The sequence below is a fragment of the Cricetulus griseus genome, chromosome 3, assembly GCF_003668045.3.
Source record: "Cricetulus griseus strain 17A/GY chromosome 3, alternate assembly CriGri-PICRH-1.0, whole genome shotgun sequence".
Taxonomy (NCBI): domain Eukaryota; kingdom Metazoa; phylum Chordata; class Mammalia; order Rodentia; family Cricetidae; genus Cricetulus; species Cricetulus griseus.
Window position 1 is genome coordinate 98,805,657 of NC_048596.1, and position 27,152 is coordinate 98,832,808.

Below are 27,152 nucleotides of genomic sequence, written 5' to 3' on the forward strand. Positions count from 1 at the left end.
AAATGTCTGTTGAGGACTTGCTTCCTGTCTTCCAGATGGCACTCTTCTCATTGCACCCTCACATAGTAGATAACAGAGACAGGGGCATGCTCCCTAGTATGTCTTCTTGTAAGAACACTTATAACCCCATTATGAGCATTCTACAATCAAGATCTAATTATGTCCCAAAGGCCTCGTTTCCAAATACCATCACATTGGGGATTAAAGCTTTGGGATGTAAATTTGAAGGAAACACCAACAGTTAATGAAATTATGATTTACAGGAAATCATGCCCTGTACCAAGCACTGAAGTAACCACTTTATTTCATTTAATCCTCACAACAGCTACATAATATAAATACCACTATATCTTCATCTAATAAATAGAAAAAGCTATAAAAATATTAAATCATTTTGAAGATCACACATCAAGCAAATCCATCAACTGGGATTTAAATTCATTTGCAAAACTATTCTGATGAATAAACTTAAATGACAAAAATACTATCAGTATCGATATCAAATAAATGATAGAATTTTAACTCTCCTGCCCCTCCTGCCCCTCCTGCCCCTCCTGCCCCTCCCGCCCCTCCTGCCCCTCCTGCCCAATGCCGAGAATTAAACACAGACCCTAGTGCTTTACCCCTGAGATACTACAACCCACATGCAAACTTGAGATAGTGTCTCGCTCTGCAGCCCTGGCCAGCTCAAACTCGTGGTCAATCTTCTTGACTCAGCTTCCCAAGTGCTGGGATTATAGACATGAAGCACCATTCCTAGTAAACTCTATGATGTAAACCAGGCTTCTCTAAAGAAATCTAGTGTACCAAAAAGAAAAAGTTGGTATTCAATAAATTTTCAGCTGGTTAAGATTATCAGTATGTACTTTACCTAATTCATCCCTAGGACTATTATTAGTTTTACCAGTACAGAAAAAAATGAAATTCAAGGATGTTAAATGTTCAGTGATAGTAGAAACAAAAGCTCTATCACTTGAATGAAGACAGAAGTCAGAATCCCACTTCTGACATCTTATATGGACTGAAGACTAGTAGCTGTCCAGGAATCCCCAAGCCTTCTACTCTAAATTGGCATCTTCACAGATTGAGAAGCTACTGGCTCTCAGCCTCTCCAGTGTGAAGAGAGTCACTGTTGGACTTCCCAGAGCTTATCGTTTAAGCTAATCTAACAAACCCACTTTTAATATATATCCAACTGGTTCTGTTCTTCTGGAGCAGTGGTTCTCAACCTTCCTAATCCTGCAACCCTTTAGGACAGTTCCTCATGTGTGGTAACCCCCAACCATTAAGATTATTTGCGTTGTTACTTTATAACTGTAATTTTGCTACTATTATGAATTATTCTGATATGAAGAATATCTGATACAAGACCCCCAAAGGGGTCATGACCCAGAGGTTAAGAATTGCTGCTCTCAAGAATCTTAATATACTCCAATAAGAAATAAGCCTGGAAACACATTAAATAAAAGCATGTCAGTTTAGATTAAATTGAGGTAATGAAACCAACTGTAAAAATGCACACAAATAAAACAAACACAAACAACAAAACTATTCGGTTTCAGGGCTGAAAAGACGGTTTAACAGTTAAGAGCACTGGCTGCTCTTCCAGAGGACCTGGTTTCAATTCCTCCAGGGGATCTGATACCTTCATACCAATGCACATAAAATTATTTAAATAAATTATTTAAAAAAAAAAACTATTCAGTTTCACCGAGAGAATGTTTCTGATGAAGCCACAAAGATTATTAATTTACTAAATCTCAAATCTCAATTCTTAACTATTTTTTTCATTCTGTGAGGTAAGACACAAATATAGTGTTTTTGCTATATAACAAAGTGCAAGAACTGACTCAAAAGCTCTAAAACATCCATGCAATGGAGCTGCAAGATGAACTAGCTGTTTTTTTATAACCCCATTTTCAACTAACAAACAATTGGCAGGCAAACCATAATTATTCAGACTTGGATGTCTAGCAGACACTTTTTCAAAAATGAACAATGCAAGACTGTCACTCAAGGAAAACAACTGTCAGTATTTGTTGCCTATGATAAAATTGGAACTTCAAAAGAAAATTAGAAAAGATTTGTTGCTGGCAGTAGTGGGCCAAGCCTTTAATCCCAGCATGCAGGGAGGCAGAGGCAGGCATATCTCTGCAAATTCTAGGCCAGCCTGGTATACAGAGCAAGTTCAAGGACAGCCAGGACTACACAGAGAAATCCTGTCTTGGAAAAGAAAGAAAGAAAGAAAGAAAGAAAGAAAGAAAGAAAGAAAGAAAGGAAGGAAGGAAGGAAGGAAGGAAGGAAGGAAGGAAGGAAGGAAGGAAGGAAGGAAGGAAGGAAGGAAGGTGGGGTAGTTAGATTGGAAACTGGAGCCTTTGGGAAAGTTAGGTTTAGATTATTTATAATGAGGTGTAGATGAGGTTTAGTGTACACTAATGATGAAATTAGCACCCTTATTAAGAAATAACACCAGAGACAGGGCCATGTGTCACACACCTATAATCCCAGCACTTGGGTAGCAGAGGCAGGAGAATCAATCAGCAAGTTTGAAGCCAATTAGGCTACACAAAACCCTGTCTTAAAAAGATAAAAAAGGAACCTATAAGATGGCAAGATGGCTCAGTGGGTAAAAGTGCTTGCTGTCAAGCTGACAACCTGAGTTGGACTCCTGGGAATATACACATTAGGAGAAAACCACCTCTCCCCAAATTACTCTCTGATCTTCACAGTGAGTTCACATACACTCAAATCATAAAAAAATAAAATAAAAAAAATTAAGACAGACAAGATAGGTATGGTGGCTCATGCCTTAATCCTAGCACTGAAGAGACAAAGGCAGATGGATTTCTGTGAGTTTCAAGCCAGGCAAGCTGGAATAAAAACCAAGACCTGTCTAAAAAGGACAAAAGATATCAGAAAACTTTACTATGTTCTCATGAAAACAAGCATACTCACCATTACCACCCACATATGTGACCACACAGCCAGAAGTAGCTACCTATAAGCCAAGAAAACCGTAATCAGGCAGAAGCAGTGGTGGTAGTGGTGGTGGTGGTAGTGGCGGTGGTAGACACCTTTAATCCCAGCACTTGAAAAGCAACGGCAGGCAGATCTCTAAATTCTGAGTCCGAGGCCAGCCTGGTCTACAGAGTAAGTTCTAGGTCAGTCAAGACTACACAGAGAAACCTGTCTTGAAAAAAATTTAAAATATGAAACTACTACAGTTGTTTCTTTATACAGCTTCTGTATAATATCACAGCTATCTAATTAATAGATTAAAAAATATTCCTGGGACTGTTTACTCCCTTGCCTGTTTTTTGTTTTGGGGTTTTTTTTGTTTGTTTGTTTGTTTGTTTTCTGGTTTTCGGGTTGTTGGGTTTTTTTGGTTTTTCGAGACAGGGTTTCTCTGTGTAGCTTTGGAGCCTATCCTGGCACTCAATCGGGAGACCAGGCTGGCCTCGAACTCACAAAGATCCACCTGCCTCTGCTTCCCGAGTGCTGGGATTAAAGGCATGCGCCACCAACGCCCGGCACCCTTGCCTGTTTTGGATACTCGGTTTTCTGTATAGTCAACTCAGCCTCTCAAGTACTGGGGTTACAGCATTCGTTCCTTTTCTAACCTACATACCTGGGTTTTCTTTATATACTCCACAAAAAGTAAACCATGACAATTGGCTAAATTCAGAAGCATACAAGAATCCAGACAAATATTTAAAAGATTAGAAAAAAATGGTTTTGTTTTTTGTTTTGTTTTGTTTTGTTTTTTACTATTCTGTTTGTTTTCACTGGTCCGAGTGATAGTTAATGTATTTTAACACTTTCTTGGATAATTCTGATGAACAACCAAGACATTATATAAGTAGGTTCAGGCTACTGATATGACAGTTTAAAACCAGGATGCTTTACATACAGTAACTTTAAAAGAACAGCCAGTCAGTGGTGGCACACACCTTTAATCCCAGCACTCAGGGGGCAGAGGCAGGCAGATCTTTTTGAGTTCAAGGCCAGCCTAGTCTACGAAGCAAGTTCCAGACTAGCCAGGGTTACACAAAGGGATCCTGTCTCAAAAAAAAAAAAAAAAGGGGGAGGGGGGTTGTTTCGGTTGTTTTGTTTTTCAGCAGCTGGAGATGGAACATAAGGCTTCACATATGCTAGGCAAGGATTCCTCCGAAGCTGACCAAAGACTTTGGAAAAATGCAGACCAAGTTGGTTTTTTTTGCTTTGTTTGAGACAGGGTTTCACATTGTAGCTCTCAATGGCCTAGAACTGAGAGAGATCTGCCTGCCTCTGCCTCCTGAATGCTGGGATTAAAGACATGGAACCACCGTGCCTGTGAAGACCAAGTTTTCTCTTACTAGCTATATAACCAAATATAAACTAATTCCTATAGGCCTAAACGGTTTGAGTCTTTAATACATAGGCACAATTCTTTTTTTTTAATGTCTTTTCTTTTCTTTTTTTTAAGATTTATTTATTTATTATGTATATAGTATTATTCTGCCTGCACGTATGCTTGCATGTCAGAAGAGGACACCAGATCTCATTATGGATGGTTGTGACTCACCATGTAGTTGCTGGGAATTGAACTCATGACCTCTAGAAGAACAGCCAGTGTTCTTAACCTCTGAGCCATCTCTCCAGCCCAGCACAATTCTTTATACAGTAGAAATGTAAGGATTAAACTATATATGGAGGACAGAAACCATCCACTGTATTGCTCACAACAGATACTCACCCTTTTAGACTGTTTTGTCTACTTTTAGCCCCTACTTATTCTAGGCCTAAGAAAAATTACTCTTGAGTTTTGACCCCTTTATCCTTAAAGTGAAATACTGCCACACAAGCAATGTATGTACTACAAATCCAATAATAATTCAGTAGTATTTGCATAAATATAAATAGCACTCACATATTTTATTTGCAAATATAAACTGTATACACAGATTGTGATTTTTAATATCAACTTAAGGCACGAAAACGAGTTAGAAAACTAAAATGTATATAAAATTACAAAACAGTGCTAGAAAAGAAATATGATCAGCAGAAATTGTTAAGTTTGAAGGAAATGATCAAAATACAAATTTAAATTCAGATCATAATCTCAAATCAGCCAAAGACTGACATTTACTATGAAAAATATATCACCCCATGTTTCCTTCACAGCATGGAGCTTGGGAGATAGTTCAGTGGGGAAGAATATCTGCAGTTAAAGCAAGAGGACCTAAGTTCAAATGCAGTGTACCCACAGAAATGCCAGGCATGGCCACACATGCCTAGCATTGCAGGGATAGGGGAAGACAGACAGTCCCAGAAGCTATTAGACAGCCAAATGAGTGGGGAGGAGGAGGAGAGTAAGATTCAAGTTCTATAAGACCCTGTCTCAAAAAAAAGTGGTGAGCATGGTGGTTCACAGCCATCCAAAACACCAGTACCAGTACCTTCCTTCTACCTTCTGCAGGTATGTGCAAACAAACACCTATATACATAAAATAATTTTTAAAATTAAAAAACAACAAAAAGGCCAGATATGGTGAGGCACGCCTTTAATCCCAGCACTGGGGAAGCAGAGGCAGACAGATCTCTATATAGTGAGTTATAGGACAGCTAGAGCTACATAATAGAGAGGCCTGTCTCAAAATAAAGCAGTAATAAATAAACATTAATTAAAGAATTAAAGTTTCCTAAAGTCAGTCCAGCACTATAACAGGGACATGCACTAGATGTTCTCTGGGTACAAAGTAGAGGCATTTTGTTGTTATGACAACCTCAATCTCAAAGATTTCTTAAGGAATATCCAAAAGGATGAACAAAAGGAAAAATGCCAAAAGCAAAGTTATGAAATATCAACACAGTTCAGCAACTACACAGTGCTTGGTAATCAGTACTATGAGTGATGAGGATAATCTAGGAGTGTACACTATACTGCAGGTAGGCATACATCATAGATGCCCATGTATGTTGTGTAAAGGAGCCAAGGAAGAGATTTAAATGGCAAAGTGACAAGAACATACCCCATAGATCCCTGTCTTGAGTAACCATAAGGATGGTATTATAATTCCTTTAAGTTAGGACAAAACACAGAAGAGACTATTTTAACTGTGAGTAGGAAGTGTATCCTATTCTTTACTGTCTGTATACATGCACAATAGAAAGTTTTATGGGCACTGGGCTTTGTGTTTGAGTACATAACCTATGGGAAGCTCTGATCTGAAGAGGGGGAAGGGTCAGGGAATTAAATGGTAAAGAGATAATACTAATTTTGCCTTTTTTACTTTTTTGTAATTTCCTATTTATTCCAAGTATATAAATTATTTTAATAATAGAAAAGATAAAGCTTTTTATAGTTAAAAATAAAAATAAGGCAGGAAAGGAAAGGAAAGGTTGGTTCATATAAAATTCAGAAAGAAGGGAAAATGGAAGAAGGAAGATTTAATCAGGCAGGACTCCCAAAACACTAATCCCTGACTCCATGTAGTTCAGTGGCGGAGGGCTTTGCCTAGCATGTTCAAGGTCCTAGATTTGATCTGGGGTAGAAGCAGGAAGCAAAGGCGACCTGTGATCCTATAATTTGCATTTAGGAGGCTGAGGCAGGACTGTTCTTGGGCTATACAGCAGAATACCATCTTTAAGTAACAAAAGCACTAGAAATCTCATTTTTATAAAATAAGGTAGTGAGTACTGAGTACACAGGTCTTCAACTTGTGAGGTTTTTGTTTGTTTGTGTGTTTTTGCTTGTTTGGTTGGTTTTTGTTTTGTTTTGTTTTTCCAGATAGGGTTTCTCTGTGTAACAGCTCTAGCTCTACTGGAACTCACTTTGTAAATCAGGCTGGCTTCAGAGTCAGAGATCAGCCTGCTGCTGCCTAACCAATCCTGGAATTAAAAGTGTGCATCACCATGCCTACCTCAACTTGTTATTCTAAATTGTGGATTTGTGTTAAATACACCTTTATGTATGCATATGAGCCATTTCATCATTTAAAAAGGTATGGTCAGGGTTAGGGAATCAGAATTCTAGGAAATAACCCACATTCTGCCACTTATTGGCTGTATTCCTTAAACAAAGCACTTTATTACTCTTAACAGCATAGTTGTTATTTTTAGATTATGAAACTAACAGCTAACTTTTTCTTGACATTTAATGAACTGTTTAAAGTAACTAAACTACAAACATACAAACTGTAGATTAATTGTGGTTTCAAAACAATATAAAACAATAACTTCTTTATAAACAAACAAACAAAAAATGCGTAATACCTCAGTGGCAGGGTAACATAACCACTCACCATTCTAGCTTCTGCCCATCTCTCTATAATAATGAAAACTAATATTGTTTTAATATTCACTACATAAAATTGTGTTAAATGCTTTCTTAGCTTATTCTGTTTAATCCACAAAACAATCTTAATCAGGTTAACTTTATTATCCTCACTTTACAGATAATCTCATTGTGTCCAAGGTCACAAATCTGGTAGCAGTGAGTAAGCTTCAGAATCCACACTTTAGCCACCACATTCATTTTGCTCACTTCTAAACTTAAAGCAGTCTGCCCTTCCCATGACACTGAAAGCTCCTGACAATCTCTTTTAGTTCATCTCCATCTCCCCTAGCACTGAGCAGGCATTAAACAGTGAACATTATATGTAAGTATATATGTATGTATGTGTGTATATATATATATATATATATATTTATATATATTTATAGTATTTAAGACATGAACTCATTTGTCTCGTTTGACAGCCTTTGTGTAGTATGAATGCTTTGTTTTGCCATTTTAACCATAGTTAAACATACAATTCAAGACTTTCAATGTATACATAATGTTGTACAATAATTACCACTAAGTATAAAAAGGGTTTTATGGCCAGGCAGTGGTGGCACATGCCTTTAATCCCAGCACTCGGGAGGCAGAGGCAGGTGGATCTCTGTGAGTTCAAGATCAGCCTGATCTCTACAAGAGCTAGTTCCAGGACAGCCTCCAAAGCCACAGAAAAATTCTGGATCTTTTGATAACCCCCCCCAAAAAAGGGGGGTTATGGCTTTACTGAAATCAATCCCCTTTTAAATATTGTATTCAGAATTGGGGTTTAAAGTCAAAACCCTTGACTCCTAAATTCATGGACTCTTCACTTTCCCCAGGCTTCTGCCTACCAATCCCTCCACCTGTTCCCCACTCTTCAATGGTGTCTGCTTCACTACTGCACAGGTAACCATGACTAGAGGAAAAACAAATCCACCAAGGCAGTTCTCCCAGGTTTCATTCTGAACCATCAAAAACTAGGGCTTTAACAGGAACAGCCCATCAGCAAATTCACAAAAGCATGACTAGACCCCAGAGTAAAATTATTCGAAGAAATGCCCTCATTGGTTAGATTACATTCTCACTTCTCAAGCTTGATTTTTTTTAATCAGAATACAGAAAGCATCCAACAAACAAACAAAAAAAACCCACACTTCCATTTCCAAGGATGTCTATCCCTCCTATTTGGGGGGAAAATTTTTTAAAGACTCTATATGGGCATTTTTGTGTCCAATTATGAAACCCAAGGAAAATGGTTTGGTTTATAGCTGAACATTATAAAGTTTTAACAAAAAAAAATTTTTAATTCCCATTGGTATTCATTTCTCATTTTCCCTCATACTGAGCTCCAATCAACAGCCACTTCAAGTTTAACATATCACAGTTAATGCAATTAAACCCAGAAAACTGTTTCCTAAAGTTGTTCCCTCTCACCCAGGCTCAATTCCCAGCACCCATACAAAGACATACATTCAGGCATACCAATGCACATAAAAAAATAAGTAAACTAAAAAGAAAAAAGATATTCCTCTCTTTACATTCCTCTCTGCCTTCCATCATCAGCATTCTACCACAAGAATAAACTTATCTCTAAGCTTTAAATCAAATTTCTGATAAATAGATGGAGTTATTGTTTTTGTAGTTAATGCAACCTGCCTATATCAACATCATCCCCTTAAAAATAAAATATGGTTGAATATACTTCATTTATCCACACCTGACAGAATTCTGATCACTTGAATTCCTTTAAAAGAAAATTCAATCTACCGAAACAGCCCAATTATTTTAAATCTTATCAAGCAGTGTCAAAAAAAAAAGAATCAAATGAACAAGTCCATCAGTAACAAACCATCTTACCCATGAATATTTATCACATTTCCATATTTCCTGTCTTCTCTGTTTACATAATGGTAATGCCAAGACTCATCTCAGGATTATTAGTCTGCAATACAATGATGGGCCTAATTGCCTTGCAAACCAGGACACCAATAAATGGAGTCTTCAAGCAATCAATTTCATTGGGGAGAGGAGGGGCTTGCTAACCTCTTTCTGCATAGTGCACCTTGCCTGCTTAGAAAATAAATTCAGTCTTCCTATTTTTTCAGTGTCATTAATCAGTTCTCATGCAAGAATACACCCTTAACAACCTCAAGTTCATCACAGTCCATTTAAATTACAAATTCCAGAACTAGTTTTCAGTGTACCAGAGGGAGGAGGGAAAGGAGAACACAGAGATGGTTTCACCTTCTCCTACCTTTCATTTGAAGAGTGGGTTCCCCCCACCCTCGAGTTTCTCTTTATGACATAGGAATTGCAAGATACCCTCCCCGTCTCTCTGTTAATTCTACCTTAAATGAAGGTTCTCTCGAAACTTTACCCTTGGGCTGTTATTTCCAGACAATACCAATACAAACCAAACAAAAAGGTCAAATTGACAGCGTAAGATATCCTCTAGGAGAATCTTTAATGTACCTTCTCTGTCCCCTGTGGAAGACCCTTCTAATGACCTTATTATTATCTCTCTACAAAGAACCATGGATGTTAAGTGTTCTAACCCCTAAACCTCAAGCATCTCTTGGAGGACATCCTTTCCTAAAAAAGCCAACGATTCCTGCTTACTGGCCCTCTCCATCCTCTCTGTCCCAACGTACCCAAACTCTGGGTCTCCCATGTCTTAAATTCCCCCTCTGCCACCACACTGCAGGTAACCAGCTCATCACAGACATTACTTCTGCTAAACTGGCAAAGAGACATTCTTTTTAAGATGCCATCCCCTAACCTTGCTCACCACCTGCCAGTATTCTTTCAGTGAGTCCATCTGACTAAGTAGTCTTACATACCCTCTGGCTTCAACTTACACCCAGGGGAGCCACCTTGCTCCCTCCAGTGACTTTAAACTCACCCTAAATCCTTTCCCACTGTGCCCTCATCCCCAATTTCAATCCCTGCCTTCTATGTGGGGCCCAACTTACAATTTACTCCCTCCTGGCAGCTTACCAACCATCTCCTGTAGTTGGAAGTCTCATCCCCGCAGCCCATATTCCAGCCTCCAGCAGCCGATCCCAAGAAAACCCCAAACAAATTGTACCTCTTCTGTTCTCTCCAAATCCAAGCTACCTCCTTAAGGATTCACAAATTCCACCATGCCCAGAAGACAACAGCCCACTTCAAGGTTAGGTCTCAACCCATGCCAAATCCCTCACCCCCAGCTCCTCCATCAGCCTTCCCCAGGTCCACCCCTAATCCCACCTTCCAGAAATAGCACTCCCCGGAGTACCATCCAAGGTTTATATCCCACTCGGCATTGAAAAGATCTCCTTAGCCCCCACCCCAGCTCTGATCCCAAGCTGTCAACTGCTTCAGGCCAACCCCAAATCATCACCTTCATTCAGTCCCCTCCCCCATTAAAAGACATCCCACTCCAGTCTCACCTTCCACCTCGCCCCAAGACAATCCAAAATTCCACCTCCATACCCCCACACCATGCTCCTGTCCCAGGTCTGGTTATCCCTCCATGTAAAGTCACCCCCTCCCCCGCTACCCTCCCTTGACCTGCTGGTGTCCCACCCTCACCCAACCCCCAGCCCGCGCTCGGACAAGTCTCCCCCACCAGCCCGCCGTTCCATCGCCACCTCGGTCCCCTCCCCCCCCAGCCGGCGCGGGGGCCCCACGGCCCCCACCCTCATTCTCGCCGGCGCCACCAGCCCAAGCTCCACAGGAGCGGGCCGGGGGGCGGGGGTCTCCTCACCGGCGAGCTGCAGCAAGCGAAAACCGCGGCGGCGGCAGCTGAGGCGGCGGTGCCCTTGTCTTCTCCGGAGGCTACAGCGGCGACGCTCTCGTTCCCTCGTCCGTGTCCAGTAGGGTGGTGGATGGCGCGCGGGGACGGGAGCCTCCTCCTCCTTCTCCTCAGCTACTCGGCTCTGAATCCTCTGCAGTAGCCGCGGAGAAACCCGACAGTGGGGGAAGGGGACGCTCGGCTGCAGGCAAGAGAGGAGGAGGCGGAGGGAGGGGGCGGGGGACCGCTGAGAAGGGCGGGGGAGGAGGAGCCCGCGCGCCGTCCCGACACGTCCCACAGCCTCAGAGCTCCTGGACTACAACTCCTGGCATGCTCTGCGGCGGCCCTGCGCGGCCTGCATCTTCCAACCGCGTGCCTTTCCTGGGGCCGCACCCTCTTGGGTCACAGACAATGGAATGAAGCCGACTGTCCACGGGAGACTTTTGTAAACTCAAAGACAGCCTGGGAGGGAAGTCGAATATTTTGCAGCCTCATCTCCATGAAACAAAACTCTCTACGTCTCCAACCTACACAAACACTCGCTTCCGCCCGAAGGACTACACCTCCCAGCATGCCGCACACAGATGCCCATCCTCTCCTTCCGGACCCCTCTCAGACCCGGTACTACAGTTCCCAGGAGTGTGGTCCTTGCGAAATGCTGGGACATGCAGTTCTCAGTCCTTCCTCCATGTTAAGAGAAAGAAGTGAAAGAGAGGAAAAGGGGAAGGACTATTTCAGCCCACAGAGCTTGGGCCTAGATGGGCTACATCACCTGTAATTCTGTACTCTCCTCGACATCTCTGTTGTCGCTGTCTCCAGAACTAACACAGCAGCTGCCTCACTGTCTTACCTGCAAATTAGAGACGGTTCTGCAACTTGAATCCTCATGTAAAAAGGACATTTGTTTGCATTTACATCACTTATAAGTATTTAATTTGCAAAAATGATCGAAAATTTTAGAAAAAAATGACCAAGGTTATTAGAGGAGATTGCTGAATAGGAGGTGGGGAAGATGTAGATATCCATCAATATGGGCTGATTCGATAAATGGTGATGCATACATACAACGTAGTGCTAAGCAGCCATTTAAAATGCTGATAAATATCTTTAGACATGGAAGGCTTTTCACAATTTGCTCCCGAAGAGGCAAATTGATTACAAAAACAGCACGATTTGACAGGTTCAATTTATTTGAAGTTTGAGGATATGAAAGCATAACTGTTTCAAGAAAGAGATTCTCCAAAATGTTATCAGTGATTAGCTTTGAAAAAAGATTGCTAGGTTTCAAGTTACTCTTATTTTGTATTGCCTGAATTGTTTAAGGAAGTGCACACCATCTTTTTAAAAGCTGAAAGGCTTTTTCCAAAACAAAAAATAAAATACATTATCTCCAAATACAACAACCTCTCTTTCCCACCTAGAAACTTTCCTTGGCCCCCCCCCCCCGTTTCCTGAATGGTGCTTTATAGGACTGTGTCTTTCTGTAAACTCAGTAGATCCACTATTTAAAAGATGGTAGTTATGGACTGTCTTAGTTAACCTCTCTAGATGCTGAGGCAAAATACCTGACAACCGCAACTGATGAAAGGAAGGAAGGGGTTTTTGTTTTGTTTGTTTGTTTTTCTGGTTTTTTGTTTGTTTGTTTGTTTGTTTGTTTGGGGTTTCTTTTGGAGGGCGGAGGTTCGAGACAGGGTTTCTCTGAGTAGCCCTGGCTGTCCTGGAACTCACTCTGTAGACCAGGCTGGCCTTGAACTCACAGAGATCCACCTGCCTCTGTATGTACAACCACAGCCCGGATGGAAGAGTTTGTTTTGACTTAGTTTCATCTTAGGAAAGATTATTTGTCAGGTCCAAAAGCAACATGGTTCAAATGGCTACATGTGGTGCCTACTAGCTTACCAAAGCACATTCTGGCCTCCATGCTCCCTCTGTAGCAGAAGAACCTGTTACAGAGTCCATACTGGCATCATGGCTCTTCTCACCCTACCCCCATCCTAAATTTCTCCAGTTTATGCCCCCCCCACCCAGCCTCTCATTCCCTTGTGACCCTGCTATTTTGGCTATGTGTTATCTTGCTCCATCTCTCTTGGTCGGCTCTTTCTCTTCCTCTCCCCATCTCTCTCTCCTCTCGTAGCCAAGTCCAGTTCGCTGGCCATGTTCAGTCTATTGCTTTGTCTCTCTGCTCTGAATTCTTACAGATGCCTCTGGCTGTACTCTCCCTCATTACAGCAATAAAAATCTTCAGATTAACCATACTTTGGAGCAGTCTTGTCAGTCCATACAGCTTAGCAGCAGGAACAGGTCACATGAGAGGGAGATGCTTGTGCTCACAGAGCATCTTCTCCTTTCTATTCAGTCTAGAAACCAGTCCCATGGTACTGCCCACATTTAGGGTGAGTTCTCCCACCTCATGAACATAATCTAGATAACCCTTTGGACATTTGTTTGTCCATACTAATTATAAATCCCCTCAAATTAGCAAGATTAACCATCACAATGATAACTTATTTAAAAAACGACATAAAGTGAGCAAGGAACTCTTAATTTCTCTTCTCAAATTATTTCTTTTCTGGACTTTCTCCCCCAACTCTAAAGTCTCACATAGCCCAGATTGGACTGGAATTGGCTATATATCGAAGCTGGACTTAAAAGCCTGATTCTCAGTCTTCCATTCTCCAGTGCTGGAATACAGGTGTGCCAGGTGTACCCAGCTTTCTCTTTCTTCCTACACATTCTCCAAACCAAAATTCCATAGAGTCAATTTTAGACACACTGATTTTCCTTATATCTTAATTCTTCTCCCAGTGGTCTCTGATCTGTGAGCCAGAGCTCATTGTGCACAGGGTAAGTGAGCTTAAGGGAGCACAAATATTGTAAAGGTTCTACAACACTCTACCCCACAAGCCATTGTCTGTGGAATGAATAAAATGTATCTGCACTTAAAAAATATTTTTCTGGGCTGGAGAGATGGTTCAACAGGTTAAGGCACTACTAGCTAAGCAAGCCTGACACCCAAGTTTAATCCCCAGAACCGACTACATAAAAAGCATGTGTGGTGGCGAGCACCTGTGATTTGAGCACTCAGGAGGCAGCAGCTCCTGAGCCCTCTAGCCTGGAGTACAAAGCACCTTTGCAGAAAATAGAGACACCTTGCCTCAAGAAGTGAAAGGAGAGAATTAACTCCCCAGTGTGTGTGTGGGGGGGGGGGGGGATTGTTCAGTTGGTTGGGTGTTGGTTTTTTTTTTTTTTGCTTTTGTTGTTGTTGTTTATTTTTGTTTGCTTGTTTGCTTAATTTTTTTGCTTTTATTTTGTTTCTCTCTCTCTCTTTTGTTTTGTTTTTCTAGATAGGTTTTCCCTGTGAAGAAGATAATATAAAATAAAATAAAAGCCCGGAATAGTGGCACGTGTATATGGTTCTAGAAGTTGGAAAGTGGAAACAAAAGAATCAGAGTTCAGGGTTAGCTTCTGATACATAGCAAGTTCAAGGCCAGCCTAGGCTGCATGGACCTTGTCTCAAAAGAAAAACAATGAAATTTTATTTTGTTTTAACTATTTACTTATTTTTATGCCTATGAGTGTTGCTTCCTGCATATGTCTTTCTGTAAACTCAGTAGATCCGCTATTTAAAAGATGGTAGTTATGAACTGTCTTAGTTAACCTCTCTGGATGCTGAGGCAAAATATCTGACAACCTGCACACATATGCCTTTGAAAGTCAAAAGAGAGTGTAGGACCTCCTGGAATTGGAGTTACCAATTGTGAGCTACCTTGTAGGTTTTGGGAATTGAATCCAGGTTCTCTAGAAGAACAACCAGTGTTTTTAATCACTGAGACGTCATTCCAGCCCCAAGACTTTCTTGTCTCTATTTTATAAAAAGTAAGGCTGAATATGGTGGCGCTTGCCTTTAGTCCCAGCACTCGGGAGGCAGAGGCAGGCAGATCTCTTGAGTTTGAGGCCAGCCTGGTTACAGGATAACAAGGACTACACAAAGAAACCCTGTCTCAAAACCAAAACAAAATAGATAAGTGGCTTCCTCAAACTGCTCTTTTTTCTTTATTGATTTTATTCATTATTGTTTCAGCCATTATGATATTTCTTTGTTAGTAATTATTTCCATCAAGTCCACCTTTTCCTTTGTGCAATTTCAGCACTGTTAACTTTAATTTTGTGTTATTCCTACTAAAAGGAATTTTCCCAGGGGCCAGTTTTGCAGTGTTCAGTGTTATTGACAAAGACAGGATCATTCAGTCTGCTTTTCCATCCATAGTAAATTGTACCACGTGGAGCTTTAGCCACTGTCAGTTTTATTTTTATGTTGAGTATTTCTACCATATGGAATTTTTCTACAATCCTATGAAAACAAACTCAGAGTCAAAATGACACTGTCCAAACACTTTCCTTTGCCTGTCATCATCTGATTAATTTGTGCTTTGTAATGAATTTGTTCTAGTAATGTCATGGGCATTTTGCACCTATCTCTTAAAACATCTCTGGAAGCCTTGATACAAATGTGGAATTTGTTTCTCCAACTGCTCTGGGGACTGTACTGATTGGGGCGGTGGGAGGGTGTTTACCCTGTCATGTTCAAGTCCCTGAGTTTTTAAAAAAAAAATGTCTCTAAGGACAGGCATGGTGGCACCCCACATATGGCAGGTGCAGTCAGTAAGACTAGGAGTTCAAAGGCCTAAATGGGAAGTTTAAGGCCAGCCTGAATTGCATGAAACGCAATAATAATAATAATAATAATAACAACAACAGTTTACTGTGGAATCATGTAAGAAAAAATAGACATTAAAGATTGTGTTAAAAGAACTCATCTTTATTAATGACCCAACAGCTGTTTTAGTTTCTAAATCCATTATTTTTATTAAATCCTTCAGTCTGTGCTTCCTCAAACACACCTTTAAAAAAAATTGTTTTTGTTTTTGTTTTTTGTTTTTCAAGACAGGGCTTCTCTGTAGCTTTGGAGCCTGTTCTAGAACTCCCTCTGTAGTCCAGGCTGGCCTCAAACACAGAGATAAGCCTGCCTCTGCCTCCCAAGGGAGTGCTAGGATTAACAGTATATGCCACCACTGCCCAGCTAATTTTTTAATTTTTTAAAGAGGCTAACCAAGAGAAAACACATGGGCATAAAGAAAATGCTCTGAAAGAGCTTCCTGTGACCAAATAGAGACAAAAACATGAAAATATTTTGTAAGACTAGGGCAAATGGAAAACTGCCATTTATGTTGAAGACTGTTACATGAACCTGCTATGCCAGCTTGCCAGAGTGTTAGTAAGTAAATAACACACCACTACATCCAATATGTGAGTAACAAGTACCCATTCTAATATTTCATTCCAACTGTCAATGGTAAGCAAATAAAGTTGCATCCTATTGATCCTTCAGGACCTGAACCAGATATCAGGAAGCCTCGGCTGACCTGCTTGGTTGGGAGTCTGCTCTGGGCTCCCAAGGCTGGCTCACACTCTTCACTATCTACCCTCCTTCCTCAATGACAAGACCCAAGAGAGTCTTATTCATCTCTGTGACCTGGAACTCAAGCTGGCTCAGGGCTTCTTGCAAGTTAGGAGTTCAATAAATGGTGGTTGAATTAATGAATCAATCAATCCATTAACACGAAAAGTACATAGACTATATAGATAATCAATTCAAATGCAAAAATACAATTAAGTGAAAGGCAAAAGATAAATGGAATTTTAGGAAGCCATCATAGCAAGGAATGCTCCCACACAGTGATAGCAACATGAGGGAAGAACCTTGACATACTGGGCTCGGTTCTTGCTTCTGCCACTTCCAAGCTTCATGACTTCTGTCAAGTTGCTTGCCAGCTGCACCTGTTTTCTCCTCCATGAACGTGGTCAGCCCGGTAGACTCCCCTCCCACAGAACAGATGGAAGGTAACTGAGGCAATGGATGCTGTGCACAGTATGAAGAGCTGGCAGAGTGACAACTGCCACTGACAAAGGCCAGACTTGGAAGAAGTGGTTGGAGTTGGAGCCTAGCAGAATCCTTCATATTAAGCTGCTCAAATATACAAACTTTAAAAAAATAAAAAGTAGGACTGGGGCTGAAGAGATGACCCAACACTTAAGAGCTGCTGCTCTTGCAGAGAACCTAGGTTTGGTTCCCAGCACTCACATGGCAGCTCACAACTGTCCCTCACTCCAGTTCCAGAATACACACTGAACATTCCTACATGCAGACAAAACACTTACACACATAAAATACAATAAATATAAAAGAAATAAAGAAAAGTTGGGCTGGCAAGATGGCTCATGGGTAAAGGCTCCTGCTGCCAAGCTTAACAACCTGAGTTCAAGCCTGGGAACTCACATGGTGGAGAGAGAGAACTGACTCCCGAAACACACACATACACAAACACACACACACACACACACACACACACACACACACACACTCATACCGTGTATTCAAGTGGACGAATGCACATATAAAATAAAATGTAATAATAAATAAGTATACCAATCGCAACTGTTGGTATACAGTTGCGTGTCCCTCTCAAAACAACAACAAAAAATGTCCATGTCCACATCATAATGCTTATACTTGTGAGTGTGACCTTATTTGGAAATAGTGTCTAGGCAGATGGGATTAAATAAGGATTTTGAAATGGGATCATCCTGGATTTAGGTGATCCCTAAATCTAGTAACTTCATAGAGAAAGTTACGTTTTTCACTTTTGTCCAGTATTGGGGCTTGAACCTAGGACCTTTTACTTGTTAGCCAAATGTCTACCTTTGAACTCAGTGCATGCTCTGTGTCCTTGAGACATAGAGGGGATCACATGGGGGTATACAACTGTAACCCTAGTACCAAAGGCTAAATACTAAGGGTTAAAAATGTCAAAGTTAGCTAAGGCTACATAGGAAACCCTGTCTTCAAAGCAGAAGGGAGAAGCCAGGCTTGGTAGCTCACATCTTTAATTCCAGCACTTAGGAGGCAGAACAGGCAGATCTTAGTGAGTTTGTGGCCAGCCTAGCCAACAGAATGAGTTCTGGGACAGCTAGGGCTACTCACAGAAACCCTGTCTTCAAAAACAAAAACAAAGGGGTGGGGGATCTGGGCATGATGGCATATGCCTTTAATCCCATCACTCAGGAAGATGAAGCAGACAGATCTGTTAGTTCGAGGCCAGACTGATTTACAAAGCAAGCTCCAGGCTAGCCAAAGTCACATTACTAAGACTGTCTCAGAAAATAAAAACAAATAAGTGAGGCTGGGGAGATGGCGCAGTGGTCAAGAGCACTGACTGTTCTTCCAGAGGATCCAGGTTCAATTCCCATCAACCACATGACAGCTCACAACTGTCTGTAACTCCTGTTCCAGGGGATCCAATATCCTCAAAAAGACATTCATTCATGCAGGCAAAACACCAATGTACAAAAAAAAAAAAATAAGTAAATAAGTAGGAGTTTGGGGTGAGGATGCCGAGAGATGGCTCAGTGGCTAAATGTGCTAGTTGCTCTTCCAGAGAATCCATGTTTGATTGTCTATATGTACATGGCAACTCACAAGCATCTGTAACTCCAGTTCCAGGGGATCAAACACCTTCTTCTGATCTCCACAGATACCAGGCACACAGACATAGGTAGCCAAAATACACATGCAATTAAAAAAAAATACCCATGCAATTAAAAAGCAATAAAAGAAAATAATATTTTTAATTCCTCCAGATAGATCCAGAGAAGTCTGTTTTGGATAATGTTTGTTGGGTCCCTTATTTAAAGAAGAAACTACCTTTAACTTTTACTAATTTCTAATTAAAATTTAGAATTTCTTCAATGCTGTCTATAGACCACCACAGAATGATAGCAGCCCCTATGGCTGACACCATAGAAAGGTAAGATGCTTTGCACACAGCAGAGTCAGAGCAAATCTAAAAATGATGTTCACTGAAACGCCTTCTTCCACTGTTAGACACCTGCTGGCTTGCACTATCCAAAACATTAACCAGAAGCACACAGAAAGGTGGAAGAAGAGAACTGACCACAGATGTCATCTTCTAACACCTGTATGCACACCTGTACACACACCACAAATAATAATTTAAACAATTTAAATAGTGAGTCAAGTAGGTTGGGCAGCACACTCCTTCCTCACTGTCCCTAAGAATGATACCCTTGAGATCACCCAGATTGTTAACATGTATCAGTCACTGAACAGCACAGAGTATTACACTATATAAATGGACTGAGGCTGTTTAATCATTCACTCATTGGAGGGTTGCCAATTGTTTCCACTGTGACAAATAAAATAAAGCTGCTATGCACATTCACGTGTAGTTTTTTGGGCTTTTTTGTTTGTTTGTTTTTTGTTTTTTATTTTGTGTGTGGGGGGGGCGTGTTGTGTTTAATCAATTTATTTCCAGGAATAATGCCTACAAACCAAATTCCTCACTGGAAAAAAAAAAAAGAGCTTTTTAACCTTAACACTAGGGGAACACTGGAAGGAAAAAGAAAACCTTGCGTTGTCCTTTAAAGGGCAATAAACTTAAGTTGTCTGTTCAGGAAGCATTTTACTGTCGTTCCAGGTTTGCAAACTTTCGCTGATGACTGAAAACTGAAGCTTTGAGAAGCTCTTGCACGGCGTGGCTGAGCCTCTGAATCTTAGTTTTTGCAGACACATTTCTCCCCAACATGGACAATCATCCTAGCTCGCTTTGACTTAGAAGTTCCTCGGAACTCCCCTTAACTCAAAGAGCAGTCTCATGGAAGGGAAAGGCAGACGTCGCTGTGTGAGGTACTTCTCCATGGTGGACATTCATATCGGCGGAAATGACAGAGGACCCCCCAGGGTATCTAGACGACTGTGTTTGGCAAGGGAAATGGTGAAGTCAGCGTCAGTGGGGAGAAGTTTACCTTTGCTGAGATATCTGCAGGCTTATTCACTTTGACCGGCACTTAATGTGGGGATGCAGAACGAGAGACACTGTGGGGCCCTTCTGTTGTACCACTTGAAACAACAACTCTGCTTAGTCTAACTTACTCTGTTTAGATGCAGCAGAAAGGCTGTGGAGTGGTCACCTTCATTGCCACGTGTCTCAGCACGGGGCCTCATAAAGAAGCACTGCAGATATAGTGACATCCTGGACGCTACTGCGACTATTTTTGTCCAGGCAACAGTAGGTCAAAATCCAGTTTTTAATTTTTTATCTGCTCCAATAGTTGTATCCTTGTGGTTTAAAGGGTTGCCCTTGCGTTTTTATTTGCGTGTTCATACAATGTATGTGCATGTGTATGAGTGTAGGTATTCATGGGCCTCAGCACAAGGTCAAATGACAACCTCGGGTGTTGGTCCTCATCTTCCACCTTGTTTGAGATAGGATCACTGTGCAGTTTTCCTGCTGTGTATGCCAAGCTAGCTAGCACAAGAACTTCCAGAGATTCTCCAGTGTCTGCCTCCCATCTTCTTCCCAAAAGAGTGCTGGAATTACAGAGGCTCACACTATGTGTCTGGCACTTGTAGGTTCTGGGGATTTGAACTCACAGACTCATGCTTGTTCTGCAAGTGGTTTTACCCACTAAGCCACCTCTCCAGTTTTCTCTCTATTTTTAAAAAGCTTATAGATAATTACCCTTTGTCAGTCAATCCAAACTTCAAAAATATAGGCACTCTGCTTTAAGAAAAAGAAGATGAGGCCAGCCAGTGTGGCTCACACCTTTAATCCCATCATTTAGAGGAAGAGGCAGGTGGATCTCTGTGAGTTTGAGGCCAGCCTGGTCTGCAAAGGGAGTTCCAGGACAGCCAGGACTTCACACAAAGAAACACTGTCTCAACCACAAAAAAAAAAAGGAAAAGGAGATGGGAGAAAGAGAGGGAGGGAGAGAAGTAGGGAGGAAGAAAGGGAGGGGGGAAACCTATGTTCTTACACTAAATTCATCCAGCTCTGAGGTTTTCTCCTAAACTTGCAATATATCTGTCCTAAACTGGATGAATAAAGAAAAATGAGATATGTCTGCCTTTTACCCAAGTTAGTTTGAGACCCTGTCTTCTGTGAGGCCAGGAAACAACATTGTGAGCTCAGCAGAGAAAGGCTCATGCTTTTGAGAACTTGAGAGAAGAGACTTTCCTAACTGTCAGTCAGGGATTTGTGTGTGTATGGTTGCAGTCTAAACATGAGGAGGGCCAGCAATATGGCAGACCAGAATACACTGCACTCACTGAAGATAGACATTCTTTTTTTCAGAAGCCCCCAGATGCTTCGAATAACCCCAAGGTATAAGGAGCCCAAATAATATCCAGGCCATAAGAGTCTGAGTGGGGCTTCATCTGGTTTAAGGTGAATAAACTGAAGCCAAGTGTTGTGCGACACACCTGTGATCCCAGCACTTGGGAAGTGAAAGATCAAAAGTGTTCAAGGCCAGCCTGTGCTACCTGAACCCGAGACCAGTATCAAAACAACAAAAGGGAATAAAGTATTGTGTCATTTCCTGTTCTCCTAAGGCTATAACATAAGACTGATGATCAGAACATAATCAACATGAAAAAATAAGATGGAGAGCTAAATTGTACCTGGTGAACTTGGTTACCCACTAAAGATTGATGGGAAACTAAACCACTCTTGTCAAGATGCAGATATGTAAACATTGTCCCAGGAAGGTGGACTTCTTAGAAGAAAAAATTTCAACAAAAGATGAGAACGTGGAAATTGCATTATTATTAAATTTGTGCTATAGATTTTTAAAATTTATTGGTGATTTACTTAACAACTGTCTCCACTGTCTCATGCTTCCCAGAGCTTCAGATGGCCAGTGGCCCCTTCTTTTTATGTTATTTTATTATTTTTGTGGTCTCCTCTTTTGACCCTGTGGATATTTTTATCTTCATTATATTTATATCATCATTATATTTATACCAGAAATTACTTTTCAGGTGAAGATTTCTGGGGCTCAGTGTAAGCGAAAATGGATAAGTTGGAAACAGACTTAATGAAATTGTTGGCCTGACTTAATAACATTTGTTCTGGTAAATTAACTACTCAGGGTAAAAAATGATCGATATGAGATAATTCCATCTAAAAGTCTGGGTCAATAAATACAAGACAAAAATATCTTTGGGTCAAAAGAGGGGACCACAAATAATAAAAGGACAAAAAAGAAGGGACCACTTTTGTAGATGCTCTTGGAAGCATGAGACAGTGGAGACAGCTGTTATACTGGGAATGATGGTCTACACTTGCAATCCAGTGTTTGGAAGGCTGGGGAGAGGGAGTCATGAGTCTGAGGCCAGCCTGGGTTACATCCTTGTGTCAAAAGGAAGGAAGGGTCAGGGATGTATCTCAGTCAGCAGAGTGCTTGTGTAGCTTGCACAAAGCCCTGGGTTCAATATTGCATAAATGGTATATAGTGGTACAAACCTGTAAGCCCAGCAACCTTAGGGTGACAGCAGGAGGATTTAAGCCATCCTCAGCTACATATTAGTTTGAGGCTAGCCTGGGCTGTATGAGACCCTGGAGGGAGAAGAAGAGAGGGAAGGAGTGGGAGGGAGAGGGAGGAGGAGAGAGAGAGAATCATCAAATCACCATCATATTATTATTTGGTTATTCAATCATTTTTCATCAATACATAATTTCACTGTGTGTCTATTTGGGATCATCTTGATTATAGCTTAGCAAATACTCACTGTACTGAGAAGGGAGTGGAGCCCATTAAAGTTGGGCTGGGCTATATGACTTATTTTGGCCTGTGGAATGTTCCTAGACTTAACAAGAGCAGTGGCCTTAAATGGGCTTGTGCTGTTTGACTTGGCTCTTGCACCTTAGGGAGCTGCCATGGAATCATATGCCCTAGGGAGACTCTGGTCCAAGTTGGATGAGAACATGTGGAGCAGATCTTCATCTAGTCCCAGCCTGAAGTTAACTCAGCCAGCCCACACAGGAGGCAGAGCTGAGCACCAGACCCAGCCCAGGTCTGCTGCACAGCAGGCAACCTGCAGACCAGGGGAGTGAGAGAATCACTGAGCTTGGAGGAAAACAAAAAACTAAAACAAGAAGCAGCAGCAACCATGATGAAGGATGAATGTTGATGGGGCTCTGTTTTTCAGACTGGACATTGAGCTCACATGTGTTCATTATAGTCTTTGCATACATATGCTGTGTGTGCTATCATTTATTAATTTTTCACAGTAAGAAAACAAACAAAAGAAAGGATATGTAAGAGAGAGCCTGCAAGATAGCTCAGCAGGTAAGGGTACCTGCCATCAAGCCTGACAACCTGAGTTCAATCTCCAGGACCCACACAGTAGAAGGAGAAACCAACTACCACCAATTGTCATTTGTCCTCCACACCTATGCTATGACATGTGTATGTGTGCGTGTAAACCCATGTGCGCGAGTGCATACACACACAGGGGAGAAAGGAAGGAAGTGAGGGAGGAAGGAAGGAAGGAAAGAGAGATGGAGGGAAGGGTTTGAGGCCATGGCCTACAACCAACTTTTATATACTGAGCAGAAAGTAGTTTGAAAAGTTAGGGGCAGCCGAGTGGTGCCTATGCCTTTAATACCTTTAGTCCCAGTGCTCAGGAGGCAGAGGCAGGAGAATTTCTGAGTTGGAGGCCAACCTTGTCTACCCCAGGATACCCAGGGGTACACAGAGAAACCCTGTCTTTTGTAGTGGCATCTCGCCTTGCCAGTGAATTTGTAGTAGTGGCCCGACCCTTTAAAAAGCTGTGGATACCATCAAGGTTGATCAAGATCCCATTTGTTTTGTTGTTGTTGTTGTTGTTTGTTTTTTTGAGACAAGATTTCTCTGTGACTTTGGAGGCTGTCCTGGAACTAGCTCCTGTAGAACAGGCTGGTCTTAAACTCACAGAGATCCGCCTGCCTCTGCCTCCTGAGTGCTGGGACTAAAGGCGTGTACCACCACCACTTGGCTTCAAGATCCTGTTTGAACAGGGGAAACCTCTTGACGAGGAGAATGACAGGTCATCCACCAAAGTAAATCCCACGAGTTGTATGGAGACCTCATAAAGATCGGGGGAGTGTTCTGTTCTTGTCTTTACAGGAAAACAGAAAATACCCATCTTCAAGAAGTCAAAAGACATCAGTTGTGTAGATGTCTAAAGAAGAAAGGATAGCTATCCAGAAAGAATCATCTAACAAAGAAGAATCTGACTTATGGAACCAACATCTATACAGGGTAAAATCCCACTTCTGACACCATTGCTCCTCTCCTAAAGGGGTCACATCCACACCTAAAACCATGCCCAAAGGGTGTGGCCACTAGATTGTACCACCAAGCCTGCTTTTATTCTATGTAGGTGACTGAACCCAGGGTTTGGTGCATGGTGCAAGCAATCTACTAACTGAACTTCTTCCCAGCCTCTTTCTTTTCCTCTTTATACTTTTCTGGATTTCCCAAATACCCAATAATGAACATGCATGAGTTTTATATCAGGGAAAAGAAGGAAGAATATTATGTCAGACAGCCTGCCACTTCTCAGTAGGCATTCTCTCTCTCAAGCCTGACCTGGTATAGGTCTCCTCCTCTGGATTTCATTTCATGTATGCCCCTTTGTGGAGGTTTGAATGAGAATGGCCCCTCTAGGTGCCTGTATTTGAATGCTTGGTTCCCAGTTGGTGCAACTGTTTGGAAAGGATTAGGAGTGTGAGCTCATTGGAGGAGTTGTATCACAGGGATGGACTTTGAGGTTTCAAACGCTGAGCATTCCCAGTTCAACTCTCTGTGGCTGCAGATCTAGATGTGAGCAGGCATCATGTCTGCCTGCGCCATGCTCCCCTCCATAATTGCCATGGATGCTAACCCTCTGAAACTGTGAGCCACAAATTAAACACTTTCATCAGGCAGTGGTGACAGTCACCTTTAATCCCAGCACTGGGGATGCAGAGGCAGGTGGATCTCTGTGAGTTTGAGGCCAGCCTGCTCTACAGCATAAGTTCTAAGATAACCAAGGCTACACAGAGAAAACCTGTCTTGAAAAACAAAAACAAACAAATTAAACACTTTCTTTTATAAGTTGCCTTGGTCCCAGTGTTTTACCACAGCTACAGAAAAGTAACCTGACCCATAAAGATAAAGGATCAAGTGTGCCGGGGGCCAGGGGTAGGGAGGAGGCAGAATTTTAAGGAAGACATCCCTACCTAACAAAAATAGGGCAAAAGAGACAAGAAAGGAAATTTCCTAGATATTTTCTTCCAGGTTTCAGAACATCACAATGTCTTGTGATGACAAGATCTGTAGCAGCTATCTTGCAACCTCTGGGTGGATATGGCTCAGGGGGAGAGATAGGAAGGCCCTGAGTGACAAGTTGAGCCCCTGAGTTAATTCAAGGACTCTTCTGATAAATGTGATATAATATTTCTGAGGGTCAGGTGACTTTTCATTGGAAAGACTCAGCTATCATCTCAAACTGCCATAACTAACACAGCACCTCCCCCCTCCCCAGTATCAAAAGGACTGACCCATCTGTAAGGCCTGGAAGACCTTACAGATTCATGTCCCCAGACTTACAGCTTGGCACCTTTGAATTAACCAGGGGAGGCAGCAACTGATACTTTCAGCACTGAATCCCAAGGATGCTTCCTCTTACCGAAGTTCCAAGGTGACCGTCTCAGAATCCTTCCCTCCCCCTGCCCACCCTATTTAAAATTTTTTCTCTAGCATTCATGTCAGCAAAATACTTTTCTTTTCCATTTTAGCATTACTGAAATTGACCATCTATCTTCTCCTGGGACCCTGGCCACAGTGCTGTGGGGTAGCACATTTTCCGGAAGTGCATCATCACTCTACTTCCCTGCTTGGACATTTCTCCCTGTTACAGTCTGTTTTATATTTGCACTTCTGTGATAGGGTTCAGGGTAGATGAGATCTTAAGACAGAAACACTAGAACAGACCTGAACCAGCCTTCACCGCGTCAGCATCTCCCAGTGGCACTTGACTCTGAAGAGGGCCTCCAGGCGGAAGCTAGCCTGGGCCAGGTCTGCCGCCCTACCAGCGCCATCTGCCGACTAAATCCCACTTAATCTATCTCATCTTCTGTCCCAAGAAATAGCTGTATCCTCCTCCACCACCCACGAAAGCAAGTTGTCTTAGGTTGTTTCCTTATTTTGTAATCTGGGAATTGAAGGCAGGGCTTTGCACATGCTAAGAAAGTGTCCTAGCGTTGAGCTGTACTTGCAGACCCACAGTGAGTTTTTCAAAAGATAAATCGCAGGACGCGAAACTTCAGGACTGCAGGAGGTGGGGGAGGTTATGGCTCACATTTGTTACCTCTCCCTACTCAGGGGGTAGAGGTGGGGAATCACAAATTCCATTTTGGTTGGGTTACATAGTGAGTTCAAGACCAGCTTAGGCAACTCAAGTGAGATCCTATCACACAACAAAAGAGAAACAAAACCCACAAACAGCAACAAAGCATCTCTCCAAGGTTTTCTACCCCACATGGTATTTATTTTTCCTGTCTTCCTGTGACTGTCTACAATGATGGGTGTCATCTATGCTACTCAGGATGCCAGGAACCATTCTCCCTGGCTTTCATACTAACTCTTCCCAAGGGCTTGAGCTGGACTTGAGGATATCAACCATGTGAGAATCAAGATCTTCCGAGACACAGTGTTCTAAGAACGCCAAAGCCAATCTAGGAACTTCAGAAGATCCTAATCCCCTCCCCATCTTAACCCATCTCCTCTTTTAAGGAACAGGTTGTTGGTCAGAACCACAGAGGTGCTTCATAGTTAACATCCAGGCTTGTGACTTAATCTCCTGTGCAAGAGCAGCTTTAACTAATAACAGAATGAAGCTGTTATTTGGGTCTTTAACATGGCCCAAGCATTGGAAAGTCCTACTCTGACAGACAGGCACAAGGTTGGATGCAGTAACCAAATATGTCCACAAGGGTGCAGTAGCGCCTCTCACCAGCAGCTGGAGTTGGTCTTCAACCACCAAACAGTACTTGAAGCTATTTTATCCTGTTAGAGCAGAAGGGACAGATGGAGGTCCGTGGGTGAAGGCAGATAACTTGATGTGCTTTTTAATTGCATTCTTAGGCTGGGAATGTAGCTCAGTTGGTGCAATGTGGTTTAAATAAGAATGCC

At 41.9% G+C, this 27,152-nt stretch overlaps 1 protein-coding gene across 5 annotated transcripts in view; it reads right to left on the reverse strand.

Annotated features, from left to right (window-relative positions):
- Positions 1–25,971, reverse strand: part of Fam168a (family with sequence similarity 168 member A) — a 123,109-nt gene extending 97,138 nt beyond the window's left edge. For 2 of the 5 annotated variants that reach the window (XM_035442351.1, XM_027407802.2), the window contains exon 1: positions 11,049–11,334. The gene's annotated coding sequence lies outside the window, so the exon portion shown is untranslated. Of the gene's footprint in view, positions 1–11,048; positions 11,338–25,952 lie in introns of those variants that run through there. The other 3 variants (XM_027407803.2, XM_035442350.1, XM_027407804.2) reach the window with 3 other exon arrangements.
- Between the last annotated feature and the right edge of the window lie 1,181 nt (positions 25,972–27,152).